At 38.6% G+C, this 15,539-nt stretch overlaps 1 long non-coding RNA gene across 2 annotated transcripts in view; it reads right to left on the bottom strand.

Moving 5' to 3' along the window:
- LOC133099566 (uncharacterized) overlaps window positions 1-15,539 on the bottom strand; it is an 85,483-nt gene that overhangs the window by 30,729 nt on the left and 39,215 nt on the right. Inside the window, exon 3 of one of the 2 annotated variants that reach the window (XR_009702355.1) lies at window positions 5,129-5,204. The exons of the other annotated variant lie outside the window; for it this stretch is intronic. This is a non-coding gene — a long non-coding RNA (uncharacterized LOC133099566). The remainder of the gene's footprint in view (window positions 1-5,128; window positions 5,205-15,539) is intronic. 2 annotated transcript variants of the gene reach the window in all.

Genomic DNA, 15,539 nt, shown 5'->3' with positions numbered 1-15,539 from the left:
AACAGATGCAAGCTGTTATATATAGAATGGATAAACAACAAGTTCCTACTGTATAGCACAGGGAACTATCCTGTGATAAACCGTAATGGAAAAGAATATGAAAAAGAATATATATACATATATATATATATGTGTATATATATACATATATACACATATATATATGTATATATATAACTGAATCACTTTGCTGTACAGTAGAAATGAACACAACATTGTAAACCAACTATACTTTAATAAAATAAATTTTTAAAAAAGAGACCACATATTATATGAAATGTCCCCAATAGGCAAATCTCTAGAAACAGAAAGCAAATTGGTGGTTGCCTAGGGCTGGGGTTGGGAGGAAACTGCAAGTGACTGCTAAAGGGTACAGGGTTTCTTTTTGGGGTGATGAAAATTGATTCTAAAATTGATTGTGGTGATGGTTGCACAACTCTGTGAATATACTAAAAAACCACTGAATTGTACACTTGAAGTGGATTCATAATATGGTACATGAATTATATCTCAATAAAATTGTTTAAAAAAAAAAAAAAGAAAAGCACATTTTCAAATCCCATCCGAGACCTACCAAATCAGAAACTGGTGGTAGGGTCCAGCAACCTGTGGTTTAACAAGCCCTCCAGGTGATACTAATATTTTTTAAAGTTTGAAAGCCACTACCCTATAAGGTTTTACTTTCCAAATGGTGTACTGCACTCCCAAGGCAGATAATTTCCTAAACACATACATTGATGAAATTGCTAATTGAGCTCACAGCCTTGCATAATGCAAAAGGGTCACATTCTAGGCTACATGTTGATTTTGCCCAAGACATAACAAGCTAGGTTGGACATTAGACTTAATTTTACACGCTCACAGGTTGCCAAGAAAGAGAATGTTGATATTGCAAGAGCATAACCAAACAGACTACAGGCTTTCAAACTGTCTTCCTTGGATCCCTAGAATTCCTTACAACTCTACAAGTGCCACTGCAGAATAGATGGGACTGCAGACCTCCCACCCTCCACTACAAATAGAGCATCTGTTTCTGTTTCCCATATTGGGGTTCTCCATATGATTTCACGTGAATAAAGGATTCAATCTCTGAAACCAAAAAGGTTTCAAGATTACTGACACAGTGTCCTGAATGGGTGGGAAAAGTTACTCAACCAAACTCAAGTAGTTTTATTAGTTAACTCTTTATCTTTTCAAGCAATCAAGTGCAAGGTGAGTCACAGTGATCTGTTCCAAACAAGAGTGTCTGCTATGAGAAGCAGAATTGGTTCTTTACATATGTGATCTCAGGTGTCTTCACAATGGCCTTATGACATAGGCACTATTATGTCCACTTGATAGATGAGGATGCTGAAGGACAGAGGTCAAGTAACTTGCCAGAGCAACACACAGCTAGTACACAGTGAAGTCAGATTCTATCCTACACAATCTGGCTGCACAGACTCTGAACCAAAAGCAATACGTTAAATTGTTTTAGTTAAAGTGTTGAAATTTCCAAAAGATTTACTTTATGTATGTATGTGTGTATATATTCATATATACATATATCTGTATATATGTATATATATATATATATGAATTCTGGGAGACAAGGGAGTGGCATTATAGCGAGAATGCTGAGAATGTCCTGCCGCACAGCCCAAGTTTATCTCCCGCAATAGATCACAAAGAGCTACCTGTTAACTGTTAACTCTTCTGATGATTACAAATTACCACAGTGCATGACTTCCAAATTTGGGAGATGTTTGTCCAAATACGAATGTGCCCTTGAGAGTGTTTCCCACATAAGAGAATCGTTTATCAAGCGTGTCATGGCAGCAAAAAGGCTGAGAACTGACCGTTGCTTTAGAGGGTATACATTGCAGTTGTGTGCTGATTTTAATTATCTACCAGCCAGAGGATGCTGTGGCCTAGTACACCTTTTTAAGATTCTAAAATGACTGAAAGCTCATAGTCTTGCAAAGAGACAAAAATGTTTGGGAGATTTTGTTGCATAAGTTGTAGAGTCATTTGTTGGAAAAGAAGAAAAGGCAAAAATTAAGAAGTGAGAGATGGGCTTCAAATGCTTAGGGGAGCTGGGAGCTGAATTTTCCAGAGCAAAATATTCCTCAGTCATCTTTAACATAGCCATCCAGGCCACCTTAATTCCTAATAACATTCCCGATGTTTTATTAATAAATCTTGAGGAACATGGATTATTTACTTCTAGATTTAATTCATTTAATACATGAATAATCCTCTCTTCAAGCTGATATTTACACACAGCACCTAGCCATATAGATCACTTACAGAATCAGGATGCAAATCAAACTCATCATACTCTCATTGCCTTTTCTTCAACATCTCATTGCACAATAAAATATTTGGCTATTGGAAGATCTACATCAACATTCTTTGTATACAGTGTACTCTTTCTCAGTACTTTGTATACAGACCTCTTTCTCAGTACTTAAAACACATTTGACAATATATTTTCAGTTTTAAAATCTAAGCTTAAGAAGACTATAAGGGTGATATTAATGAAAATGACCTCCAAAAATTCTCTACTCTATAAAAGAAATGGGAACACTGGCGAAAATTGTCATGATCAACTTTTCGGAACTCTGGAAATTAATCAAAGGCTATAAGCAATCAGGGAACATTTTTTCAAGAAAAAAGGCTGAATCTTGATAAGAACAATGAGCCCTGTGCCATTTAACTCGCCCTATTTCCATCCCTTTCTCACTCTACGATAACCCTGAAAACCAACAGCCCACAATCACAGTTAAAACCAGCAGCCTGGCAACCACTGAAGGTAGCAAAAAGGAGCTGGTGTTCATTCAAAACACAATAGGATAACAAAAAAACTGGGGGTAAAATAAAAAGTTGAGGAATAAGATATTTATGTGGGGCTTCGCAATTATCTGACATATTCTTGGGAATCTAGAGGGCCACGTAGTTGCATAATGCTGTGCACATGCCCTCACCACTTCCATTTAACATTGTACTGGAGGTTCAAGCCAGGGCAAAATGGCAAGAAAAAAAGGAAGGCATCTAGCTAAGAAAGGAAGAAGCAAAAGTATTTCTATTTGCAGATGTCATGGTGTTATTTTTATAAAATCTCAAGAAATCCACATATGCAAAAAACTTATCAGAGCTAATAATCAGGTTCAACAAAGTTGTAGACACAAGAAACAACTGTATTTCTATACAATCCAAGAATTAAAAAATTTAAAGTCCATTTATAATAGCATCGATAAGAACAAAATCCTTAGGAATAAATTTAACAGAAGAAGTGAAAGAAGGGTATATTGAAAACCGTAAAACATCATTGAAAGAAATTAAAGAAGGCCTAAATAAGTGGAAACACATACCATATTCATGAGTTGGAAGATTTAATGCTGTTTGATTATGCATTAGTTTCTTACAGCTACTGTAACAAATTACCACAAAGTGGGTAGCCTAAAACAATAGAAATCTATTCTCTCCCACAGCTGTGGAGGTCAGAAGTCTGAACTCAAGGTGTCCTCAAGGATATGCTCCCTCCGAATCTTTCCTTGCCTGTTCCAGCTTCTGGTGGCTCCAGGCATTTTTTGGTTTGGGATTGGTTATATGACTCCAATCTCTGCCTCCATCTTCACATGGTCTTCTCCCCTGTGTGTCTTGAGTCTTAAAATCTCCCTCTACCTTTATCTTATAAGAACAACTGTCATTGGATTTAGCTGTAAATCCAAGATGATCTTATTTTGAAGCCCTTAACTTAATTACATCTATAAAGAGTCACTTTCCAGAAAAATCCACATTCACAGGTTCCAGAGTTTAGGACGTAACCTATCCTTTTGGGGCCACCATTCAACCTATTACAGATGGAAGGACTCTCTAAATTGATTCACAGAGTCAAAATGCAATCTTTATCAAAATTCCAGCTACTTTTTTTTCCCCTAGAAATTGGGAAGCTGACCCTACAGTACATAAGAATATACAAGGGACCTAGATTGCCAAAACAATCTTGAAAAAAAACTAACAAACTTGAATGATTCACACTCTCCAACTTCAAAACTTAATACAAAGTTACAGTAACTAAGACTGTCTGGTACTGGCATATGCCTATTTAGATCAATGGGATAGAGTTGAGAGTCCAGAAATAAACCCATACATTCATAGTTTATTGATTTTTGACAAGGGGATCAAGACAAGTCAATGGGGAAAGAATAGTCTTTTCAACAAATGGTTCTGGGACAACTGGGTATCCACATGCAAAAGAATGAATTTGAACCCCTCCCTCACACTATACACAAAGATTAATTCAAAATGAGTCATAGACCTAAATGGAAAGGCTAACAGTTACACTTCTTGAGTAAATTCTTAGATAATTATTCCTTTGGGTTAGGCAATGGTTCCGTAGATATGACACAAAAAGCAAAAAATAGATAAATTTGACTTAATCAAAATTAAAAACTTTTTTGCTGAAAGGGCACCATCAAAAAAGTGAAAAAACAACCCACAGAATAGGAGAAGGTATTTGCAAATCATATATCTGATAAAAGACTTGTGTCTAGACTATATAATGAACCCTAATAACTCAACAATAAAAAACCAAATAATCTGATTTTAAAATGGGCAAATTATCTGAATAGATATTTCTCCAAAGAAGACATACGAATGACCAGTAAGGTCCTGAAAAGATGCTCAGCATCATGAGTCCTTAGGAAAATGCAAATTCAAACCACGATGAGATAACATTTCACTTTTCCACTAAGATGGCTAGAATAACAAAGACAATATAACAAGTATTGCCAAGGATATTAAGAAATTGGAAACCTCATACATTGCTGTGGGGATGTAAAATGGTGTAGTGCCTTTGGAAAACATTCTGGCAGTTCCTCAAAACGTTAAACATAGAGTTACCATATGACCCGGCAATTCTGCTCCTAGGTATACATCCAAAAGAATTGAAAACACATGTCCACACAAAAACTTGTACACTAATGTTCACAGCAGTATTAGTCATAATAGCCAAAAAGTGGAAACAACCCAAGTGTCCTTCCACTGATGAATAGAAAAATAAATATGGTATCTCCCTACAGTGGAATATTATACAGCAATCAAAAGGAATGAAGTACTTAAACATGCTGCAACATGGACATACCTTGAAAACATCATCAGTCACAAGAGGCTGCATACTGTATAACTCCTTTAATGTGAAATGTTCAGAATAGTCAAATCTATAGAGACAAAAAGTAGAGTATTGGTTGTCTACGCTGAGGGAAAATGGGGACTGCCAATGGGTATAAGATTTAATTTTGAAGTGACGAAAATGTTCTAAAATTGAGTATGGTGATGACTGTACAACTCTGTGAATATATTAAGAACTACTGAATTGTATACTTTAAATAGGTGACTTGTATGGTGTGTGAATTATATCTCAATAAAGCAACAACAATAGATGAAATTGGGCAAAGGATGTAGGGCTCTATTATCTTTTCAACTTTCTTATAAATCTAAGATTGCTAAACTAAAAAAGTATATTTAAAAAGATTATAAAAGTAATAAAACTATTTGTACAAACATTAGAAAATACAGTAAGAAAACATGAAGGAAAGAAATAATTTCCATACCTGGGCTTCACAAACAACTTTATTAATATTATTTTGATACATGTACTTCCAGATTTTTATCTTTGAATTTTTTAACAAGAATATTACAGTATACATGATTTTTGTTCTTCTCTTTTTCTTTTTACTGAATAACTCTTCATCCTTATGACATACATCTATAATAACATTTATAAGGGCTACTGAGCATTTTATTACCATAAGTTATCTAAGCAATCCCCTAATTTATACATTTAGGTTGTTTTAAATTTTATTATTTTATTTTATTTTATTTATTTATTTTCTTAACATCTTTATGGGAGTATAATTGTTTTACAATGGTGTGTTAGCTTCTGCTTTATAACAAAGTGAATCAGTTATACGTATGTCCCCATATCTCTTCCCTCTTGCATCTCCCTCTCTCCCACCCTCCCTATCCCACCCCTCTAGGTGGTCACAAAGCACCGAGCTGATCTCCCTGTGCTATGAGGCTGCTTCCCACTAGCTATCTATTTTACGTTTGGTAGTGTATATATGTCCATGCCACTCTCTTACTTTGTCCCAGCTTACCTTTCCCCCTCACCGTATCCTCAAGTCCATTCTCTAGTAGGTCTGCGTCTTTATTCCCATCTTGCCCCTAGGTTCTTCGTGACCATTTTTTTTTTTTTAAGATTCCATATATATGTGTTAGCATACGGTATTTGTTTTTCTCTTTCTGACTTACTTCACTCTGTATGACAGACTCTAGGTCCATCCACCTCATTACAAATAACTCAATTTCGTTTCTTTTTATGGCTGAGTAATATTCCATTGTATATATGTGCCACATCTTCTTTATCCATTCATCTGTCAATGGACACTTAGGTTGCTTCCATGTCCCGGTTATTGTAAATAGAGCTGCAATGAACACTGTGGTACATGACTCTTTTTGAATTATGGTTTTCTCAGGGTATATGCCAAGGAGTGGGAATGCTGGGTCGAATGGTAGTTCTATTTTTAGTTTTTCAAGGAACCTCCATATTGTTCTCCACAGTGGCTGTATCAATTTACATTCCCACCAACAGTGCAAGAGGGTTCCCTTTTCTCCACACCCTCTCCAGAATTTATTGTTTGTAGATTTTTTGATGATGGCCATTCTGACCGGTGTGAGATGATATCTCATTGTAGTTTTGATTTGCATTTCTCTAATGATTAATGATGTTGAGCATTCTTTCACGTGTTTGTTGCCAATCTGTATATCTTCTTTGGAGAAATGTCTATTTAGGTCTTCTGCCCATTTTTGGATTGGGTTGTTTGTTTTTTTGATATTGAGCTGCATGAGCTGCTTGTAAATTCTGGAGATTAATCCTTTGTCAGTTGCTTCATTTGCAATAAATTATATTATTTTAAACACTTTTAATGAATATTCTTGTAGATAAGTTACTGTATACACTTATGATTACTTACTCTGGATTAATTTCTAGAAAGGAAAGTGCTGGACAATAGGTATGTATATTTCTTCCAGAAAGACTTCTGCTCCCACCAATCACGTATGTGACTGCCTGTTTCTTCGCATAACTCCCCAAACTCCCCAGCTTACTATCATTTTTGAATCTTTGCAATTTGATGGGTGGAACACAGTAGCTTTTCTAATTTAATTATCTGATTGTTAATGACTGAACTACCTTCTTTTCTCCCTTCCTCCCTCCCTTCCTTCCTTCCTTCAGCCATATGTGTGTTTTCTTTTGTAAATTGGCTGCCTTTAACCAATTTCATAATTGGGAGCTTGTCTTTTACTATGGATTTACTGATATTGAGAATATATCTTAAATGATATATAAATGTACATTGCAAAGTTTATTCTCAGGTCATTCATTTACTTTTTAATTTGTGTGGGGGTGTTTCAAAAAAATCTATACAATTTAAAATTTTATAGTTCGGGACTTTCCTGGTGGTCCAGTGGTTAAGACTCTATGCTCCCAATGCGGGGGGCCTGGGTTCAATCCCTGGTCAGGGAACTAGATTCTGCATGCTGCAACTAAAAGATCCCGCGTACTGCAACTAAGACCCGGCACAGCCAAATAAATAAATAAATATTTTTTAAAAATTTTATAGTCCAAGGTTTCTCTGTTTGATGTCATATTTAGAAATTCCCCCATTACATAAATACTTACCCATCTTATGATTTTATCCATGCCTTTTTTTCATAAGGTGATTCTTTTTTTTTTTTTTTTTTTGCTCAGTTTAGATTTATTTGTTTTTTCTTATGTTGTTTTTTTTTTTTGGCTGCGCCACGCAGCGTGCAGAGATCTTAGTTCCCCGACCAAGGATTGAACCCGTGCCCCCTGCAGTGGAAGCGTGGAGTCTTAAGCACTGGACCGCCAGGGAAGTCCCTCTACTTTTTCTCTGGCACTATTTATAACGCTCTGTAGCTCTCTATGTTTACGTATCTCCAAACATATCCAGTGTCCCCCATTTCCATCAATGGTATCACCAGCAGTAGCCAAATTTGTCAATTCTTCCTTTAAAATTTAGCTCACATTTCTCCTTTCCTTTTCCATTGTTCTTAGTTAAGTCTCCCTGAGGTCACTCCGCTTCCAAATTGTCCTCCACGTAGAGTTCTCTTTCGAAATAATATTGCTGCACTGTTCAAAACCACCAATGACCTGTTTGCTGATATAAAATAACATCAAAATCCCTAGACCCTGTGCTCAATATCCTCCCCAGTCAGGTCATTCTAACTGCACATCCCTTGAAACACCTTCGCGAGGCTAGCTCGTCAAGGTACCTGTGCAAAATCAAGTGCAGGGCAGGGGGAGTGACACGCACCATGGAAACTGAAGCTGACCGTCCCCTCCCAGATACCACTTGTATTTTATTTTATTTTACATTTTTATTCTGGTAAAAAAAAAACAAAAAAAACCCCACACATATCACAAAATTTGCTAAACATTTGTTTTGGACTAATTTCAGACTTATAGAAAGGTTTAAAAATAGTTCAAAGAATTTTACGATATCTTAGAAGATAAATCTTATGCCTCTTCCCAGATTCCCCAAATGTTAACATACTTAACAAAGAAACAATGCTTGCTCTAGCATTCTCTTGCTTTCTGTCTCTCCATGTTTGGACACAATGCTCCTTGTATTGTGGATATAGAGGAGGATGTGCCCGCACCCTCCCACCCTCTTACCGCCTGCTGTTGGCTGTGATTCATTTTTTCAGGGGTCTCTACCCAACTCGAATGAAAACTCCCAACCTAGGGTTTTAGCATTGAAACTGAGAAAGAGTTCGGCCTCTCCTGTAGGAAAGGCATACTTGTCAAATGCAGGAGTGCTGTTGGCCTGTTTCCTGCCATGGAGGGGGGGACCATGGGGAGAGGTGGGTATGGGCACAGCAGAGAGGGCAATTCCTCAGAGGAATTGGGACAGAGGGAGTCTGGGACAGAAATCCCCACACATGTTTACTCCTGCTGGAGTTCTTAGAGTTCTCAGAAATAACTTTATTAAAAAGCATGGGAGATTAATCCTTTGTCAGTTGCTTCATTTGCAAATATTTTCTCCCATTCTGAGGGCTGTCTTTTCGTCTTGTTTATGGTTTCCTTTGCTGTGCAAAAGCTTTTCATTAGGTCCCATTTGTTTATTTTTGTTTTTATTTCCATTTCTCTAGGAGGTGGGTCAAAAAAGGATCTTGCTGTGATTTATGTCATCGAGTGTTCTGCCTATGTTTTCCTCTGAGAGTTTTATAGTGTCTGGCCTTACATTTAGGTCTTTAATCTATTTTGAGTTTATTTTTGTATACGGGGATATATGTATACATATAGCTAATTCACTTTGTTATACAGCAGAAACTAACACAACATTGTAAAGCAATTATACTCCAATAAAGATGTTTAAAAAAAAGAAAATTAAAATCACCTGTTTTCCCACCACCCAGAAAAAAAAGAAAAGAAAAAAAAAAAAAAGCATCGGAATTAAAAGCTAAGTGCAGATGTTTGGATACAACGACACAGGAAAAACTGAGCAAGTGCACAGGTGTTTTAGGAAGACGACCTCTAGCAGTGATATTCAGAATGGTATGGAAGGAAAGGCCTGGTGACAGGAGCCCACCACCTAGGAGGCTGTTACTGTAGCCAGGCAACTAGTCAATCTGCTAAATGATGAATATTTTTCCTTTGATGTGGCTCTTGAGCTCACCACTTACTACGTAATTCGAGCCCTCCTCCTAGCACCCACTGTGGTCTTGTACCTATTTGTTGAGAGGTCTACCTCCCTCCACTGGGTGATACCATTCATGGGGACCATTCACCTCTGCATGTAGTAAGGATCGTTGTAGGGTAAATAGGACATAGTGTTCATGCAGAAACCTGAGAGTCAACTTCAGACTTTTGAACTCCACTTGTATTCAGTTTTAATAACTACGAGATCTTAGGCAAGAATTTTTGAACCATAATCTCTTCATCTTAGCTTTAACCCTTTATCTGGCTACTGTGAAGAGTAAATTAGATTACACAGTCAAAGTATAAATGCCTGGAACATAATAAGATTCAATTAATGTTAATATTGATATTAATATTATACCTAGCCAAGTGTCTGGCACATGGTAGGTATTCAACACTGTAGGTAATTGTTTTTAATATATTTATTAATAAGAGATTTTTTAAATTTGAGTGATACCACAAGTAGAAATGAGGGTGCTGGGCATGAGTGTCTGCCCCACACAGTAAATGGGGTCTTGGCATAACTCTGAATAAAAATAGTTGGATCGGGCTTCCCTGGTGGGGCAGTGGTTGAGAATCCGCCTGCCAATGCAGGGGACATAGGTTCCATCCCTGATCCAGGAAGATCCCACACGCCACGGAGCAACTAAGCCCATGCACCACAACTACTGAGCCTGTGCTCTAGAGCCCGTGAGCCACAACTACTGAGCCCGCATCCCATAACTACTGAAGCCCGCGCACCTAGAGCCTGTGCTCAGCAACAAGAGAAGCCACCAAAAAGAGAAGCCCGCTCACCGCAACAAAGAGTAGCCCCTGCTCACCGCAACTAGAGAAAGCCCTTGCGCAGCAAAGAAGACCCAACGCAGCTAAAAATAAATCAATTAATTAAAAAAAAAGTTGGATCTTTGGGCCACATATAACATAGTTAATAAGGTTCAGCTGTTATTTAATCCCTTCAGTAGCAATTGCATTCACAGTGCTGTAAATGGCCATTTGCGTCAGGTTATCATCAAGAAAATCCTTCCAAACACTTTTAATCCCATCAGCGGAGAGCTCTCAAACTTTACTCATCCAGCAAAACATGATTAGGTGATTCAAGGTAGACTTGAAATCAATAAAATAGAGAGGAAAATTCAACACTTTAAGAACATAGATACAATCTATTTTGTTTTCCTTCCTTCTCTCCACCTTCAAAACTATATAAAGGGGGAGATAGTATTTAGCAGTTCAGAATAAAGACAAGCCAGCCATCAGACGTCACAACTGCTCCCCTTCCGTGTGGTTGTCACCTACTGAGTCCTACTTGGTCACTCACTCTCATTTACTTGTACCTCTAGTCCTGGCTCACTTGCCCTCCTCTCTATCTCTACTCCTGTCATCATGCTTGGTGATTTCAAATGCCTTGGACTTGTCAGGTCTCTGACTTCCACCTCCCCCTCAGCCATCATTTCCATTGTCATACCCTAACCCTCATCATCTAAAGAATTGAACCCAATCTCAAAGCTTGATTTCAAGCTTCACACTCCTGGACTACCATCTCTTAGCCTTTCAGCTCATTTACTCCCATTCTAGCAATTCTCTGATTCCGGCAGAGCCTGCAAGCTATTAATCTGACCACTTCTCCATCCATCACACCCTTCTTGCCATCATTCCCTTGTTAACCTACCTTAGAGTCTATGGTCCACTATATAACCACTCCCTTGCAACCACACTAAAACCTCTGCCCAGCTTTTTCTGCATAATCACCTGCAAAGTGTCAACCTTAGTTCAGTGCAAGATTCTGTGTTCTACATGCCTGCAGCCCATAAGCTGAGCATTGCTAGAGAAAGCCACACGCATTTGCCCATTGGTTTCCTTTTGAATGAATGACTAAAAATTCTCCAGTGGGCAGTCATCTCAACCAGTCGTGCTATATTTTCTAGTGAATTCTCTCTCTCTCTCCAGAGACTGTTTCCCACCTTAATCTCCCTCCTTAAGCCTCCACCTTCTACCCCACTCATTCTTAATTCACTGAGAAAAACCAGCCATCAGATGAGCAATCCTTCACTCTCCCACCAGCAAATCTACCAATCTCCATGCATCTGTACCCACTTAACCTACCTTCCCTCCTGTTACAGTGGACAATGCACACCAGCTCCTATGAGAGGTAAGTATCTCCTCTTGTGCTTAATATCCCACATGCTCTGGCCTTCTCAACAACTTTCTCCGGCAATACCTTCTTTTTCTCCTGTATCATCAATCTCACTCTCTTTACTGGATCATTCCCATTGGCATACAGTTACGCCTTAATAACCCCAATATTTCCCTTGACTCCCACATGCCTCTCAAGTACCACCCGATTTCTCTGCTTCCGTTCGTAGCAAAAATCCTTGAAAGAATTATGTACAGCTGTATTTCCACTGTCTCAACCACCATTCTCTCTCCAACCTGCTTCAGTCAGGTTTTGGTCTTCATCCCTTCATTGAAACTATTCTTAATTAAGTCACCCATGACTTTTAATATTGCCATTTGCAATAGTCCCTTCTCTGTCCTTGACTTACCAAACTTCTCAATAGCAATGGACACACTTTTTAAAAATCAAATTTATTGATGTATAATTTACAGATAATAAAAGGTACACATCTTAAGTGTACAGTTTAATGAATTCTGACAAATATATACATCTCTGTAGCAACCACTACCACAATTAAGATATAGAACATGTCCCTCACCCCCAAAGGTGCCCTTATGCCCCTTCCAATCAATCCCCACAACCACCCTGATCCTAGACAACCACTGATACACTTTCTATTATACTTTAAATTTTTCCTAGAGTTATATATTAATGGGATTGTATATTATATTTTCTTTTTTTCTGACTTATTTTGCTCAGCATGCTTCTGAGATTTATCTATGTTATTTCATCTATCAGTGGTTCACTCCTTTTTATTAGTGAGCGGTATGGAAGCCATCTGCCTGTTGATAGACATTTGGGATGCTTCCAGTTTGGGGTTTCTACAAAGAAAACTGCTATGCACATTCATGTACCAGTCTTTGTGTGGACATATATTTTCATTTCACTTGGATAAACACTTCGGATTGAATTGCTGGGTCATAAAGTGGATCTTTAAATTTATGAGAAATGCCAAGTTGTTTCCAAAGTGGTTGTACCATTTTACATTTGCCTCACCAATCATCAGAGTTCTAGTCACTCCACACCTCACCACACTTGTCATTGCCCATCTTTTTTAGTCATTCTAATAGATGTTTTGTGATATCTCATTGTGGTTATAATTTTCATTTCCCTGATGACTAATGATGTTTGACATCTCGTGCTCATGGGCCATTTGCATATATTTTTTGTAAAGCGTTTGTTTAAATCTTTTGCTTATTTTTTATGGGCTGTTTTCTTATTACTGAGATACAAGAGTTCTCTATATTCTAGATAAGGCCTGGGTCACTTACATGTATTGTAAAATTTTTTCCCCACTTTACGGCTTGTCTTTCATTTTTTAAATGGTGCTCAAGAGAGCAGATTTTAATTTCAATGAAGTTCATTTTACGAATTTTTTTCTCTTATGATTCATGCTTTTGTGTCCTATCTAAGAATTATTTGCTGACTCCAAAATCTCAAAGATTATATTCTGTTTTTAGCTAGAAGTTTTGTAGTTTAAATGTTTACATTTTGGTCCATGATTTATTTTGAGTTAATTTTTATGTATGGTGTGAGGTAAAAGTTGAAATTCTTCCTTTCTATAAAAATACCGTGCTGTTCCAGCACCGTTTGTTGAAAAGACTGTCGTTTCTTCATTTAATTACCTTCTCTCTCTAGTCAAAATCAGTTGACGATACATGCATGGGTCTACTTATGAACTCTATTCTGTTCCAAGGACTTGATCAGAGGCTTCCCTCTTTTCTTCTGTCTATACCTTCTCCTTCCATCAGTGATTAGTAGGTGTTAATTAGAAAACATGAGTGGGAGCAGAAGTGGGTAGAAGTAAATGATGGAGAGGAAAAAGAATAATAATGTGTTAGAATGATCAGCATGGACAGAGTCCTGGAAGTGAGAGAGAATATGATACATGGAAACTGACTGAGCATACCCTCAGTCTAGAACATAAAGGAGGAAAAAGAAGCATGAGACAAGGCAAGGGAAAGTTTAAGAACAGTCTCGTAGGCCATGCCAAGTTTGTACTTAAACCTGAGAGCAATGGGGAATTGACGTAATCAGATGTGTGTAAAAAATAATATTTAATGGTTGTATATAATAAATAAGTTTGCAGTCTTTAAAATAAAGTTTGTGAAGAATATTTTGCCACTTCAGAAAATTCACATTGTTTCATTTGAAAATTAAGATCTGTATGAACTACGTAAAATTTATATTTTAATATGAGCATTTAAAAAGGACTAAAAGGAAAGTGTACTGGTTAACAGTAGTTATTTTTGAGTATTAAGATTGCAGATGGCTTCATTTTCTTCTTTTTACTTTTCTGTAGTTTTCAATTTTTTACAATTAGTCTGTATTAAATCTGTAATAAGATATTTTTAAAAGCATGCTAGAGTATGTGCCTTATTTTTAGAAGTGGTGCAAAATTACTGTTAAGAAAGATTATGCTGAGTGACATGACCATTGTGGCAGAGTAGGAGACACCACCCTCCAGCCCCCGACAAAGACCAACAATTAGACAGGTATCCACAAACAAAAATGGCTCTGAGACAGTTCAGAGTCCACTTAAGAAGCTTCAGCAACACAGTAGAACAAAACACCTGAGAATAACCACACAAAAAAGGAAGGAAGAACAGACTCGTGTTGCCTGCATCACCCCATCCCCCAGGCGAACCCTGCTCGGCACCAGGAGGGAGCTCCGCAGCTTGAAGAGCTCCCCTCGCTGGGAAAGGGAGAGTGAGAGCTTTATCAGCCGCTTAGGGCACTGCATAAGGGACTCACTTTGGTCTCACCCCACCCAGAAACTGAAAACGCTGAGACATACAGAGATAGCTAGGGACAAGGAAGAAAAGCAGGGCTATCAGTATTAGCCACATAGCGGAGCGACCGTGGTTCCCAGTGACCTGCTCTGCAGAGGACACCAGCAGCTTTTGCCATTGAAGAAACCAATGCCCAGCAGAGCCAGCATGGACCCCCTACAGAGTCCACCACTGAGACTTCCTCCAAAGGTTTTCCTGATCACAGATGCCAGCCACCTGAGCATCCATCCTCAACTTCCCTCACCCCCAAAGCCGGGATCCATACTGGCAGCCAGCCCCAGTCTCTGTGGCTATATGAATACAAGATGCCAGCCTAGACCCTGGCAGCGGACCCCTCCACACACTCTGTGCACATCTGGGGCTAGCTAGCCCCTCCAGCTGTGCTCCTGCACATGCTTGGCCTGACTTCTATCACTAGTCTCCACTGCTATGTGCACACCCTTGAGGAGATCCTGCAGGCACAGGAGTGAATGCCAATAGCCAGGGGCCCTACAGTGGCTTGTGGGCCTGGATCCAGCCCTGTCTCCTGGCACTGGCCTGTCCTGCTCGACTCACCTGCAGCTAGACCTTCCACCTATGCACTTGCCTGTCCCCAGGCCAACTCCTATTGCTGGCCTCCACAGCTATGCTGTGCCCATAGGGAGACCCTGTAGCCACAGAGTGGACACTGACAGCCAGGGCCCCTGCAGCTGCTAATGCACCCACAGTTGGCCCTGGCACCTTGCTGCTGACCCTGGCCACCACCACTATGTGCTTTTCTGTACCTGGCCCGTGCCACTACAAGGCATCTGTACCCAGTCCCCAC

The sequence above is a fragment of the Eubalaena glacialis genome, chromosome 10 (assembly GCF_028564815.1).
Source record: "Eubalaena glacialis isolate mEubGla1 chromosome 10, mEubGla1.1.hap2.+ XY, whole genome shotgun sequence".
NCBI lineage: Eukaryota > Metazoa > Chordata > Mammalia > Artiodactyla > Balaenidae > Eubalaena > Eubalaena glacialis.
Note: the sequence above shows the minus strand (reverse complement) of the source record. Positions and strands in the feature narration are given on the sequence as shown.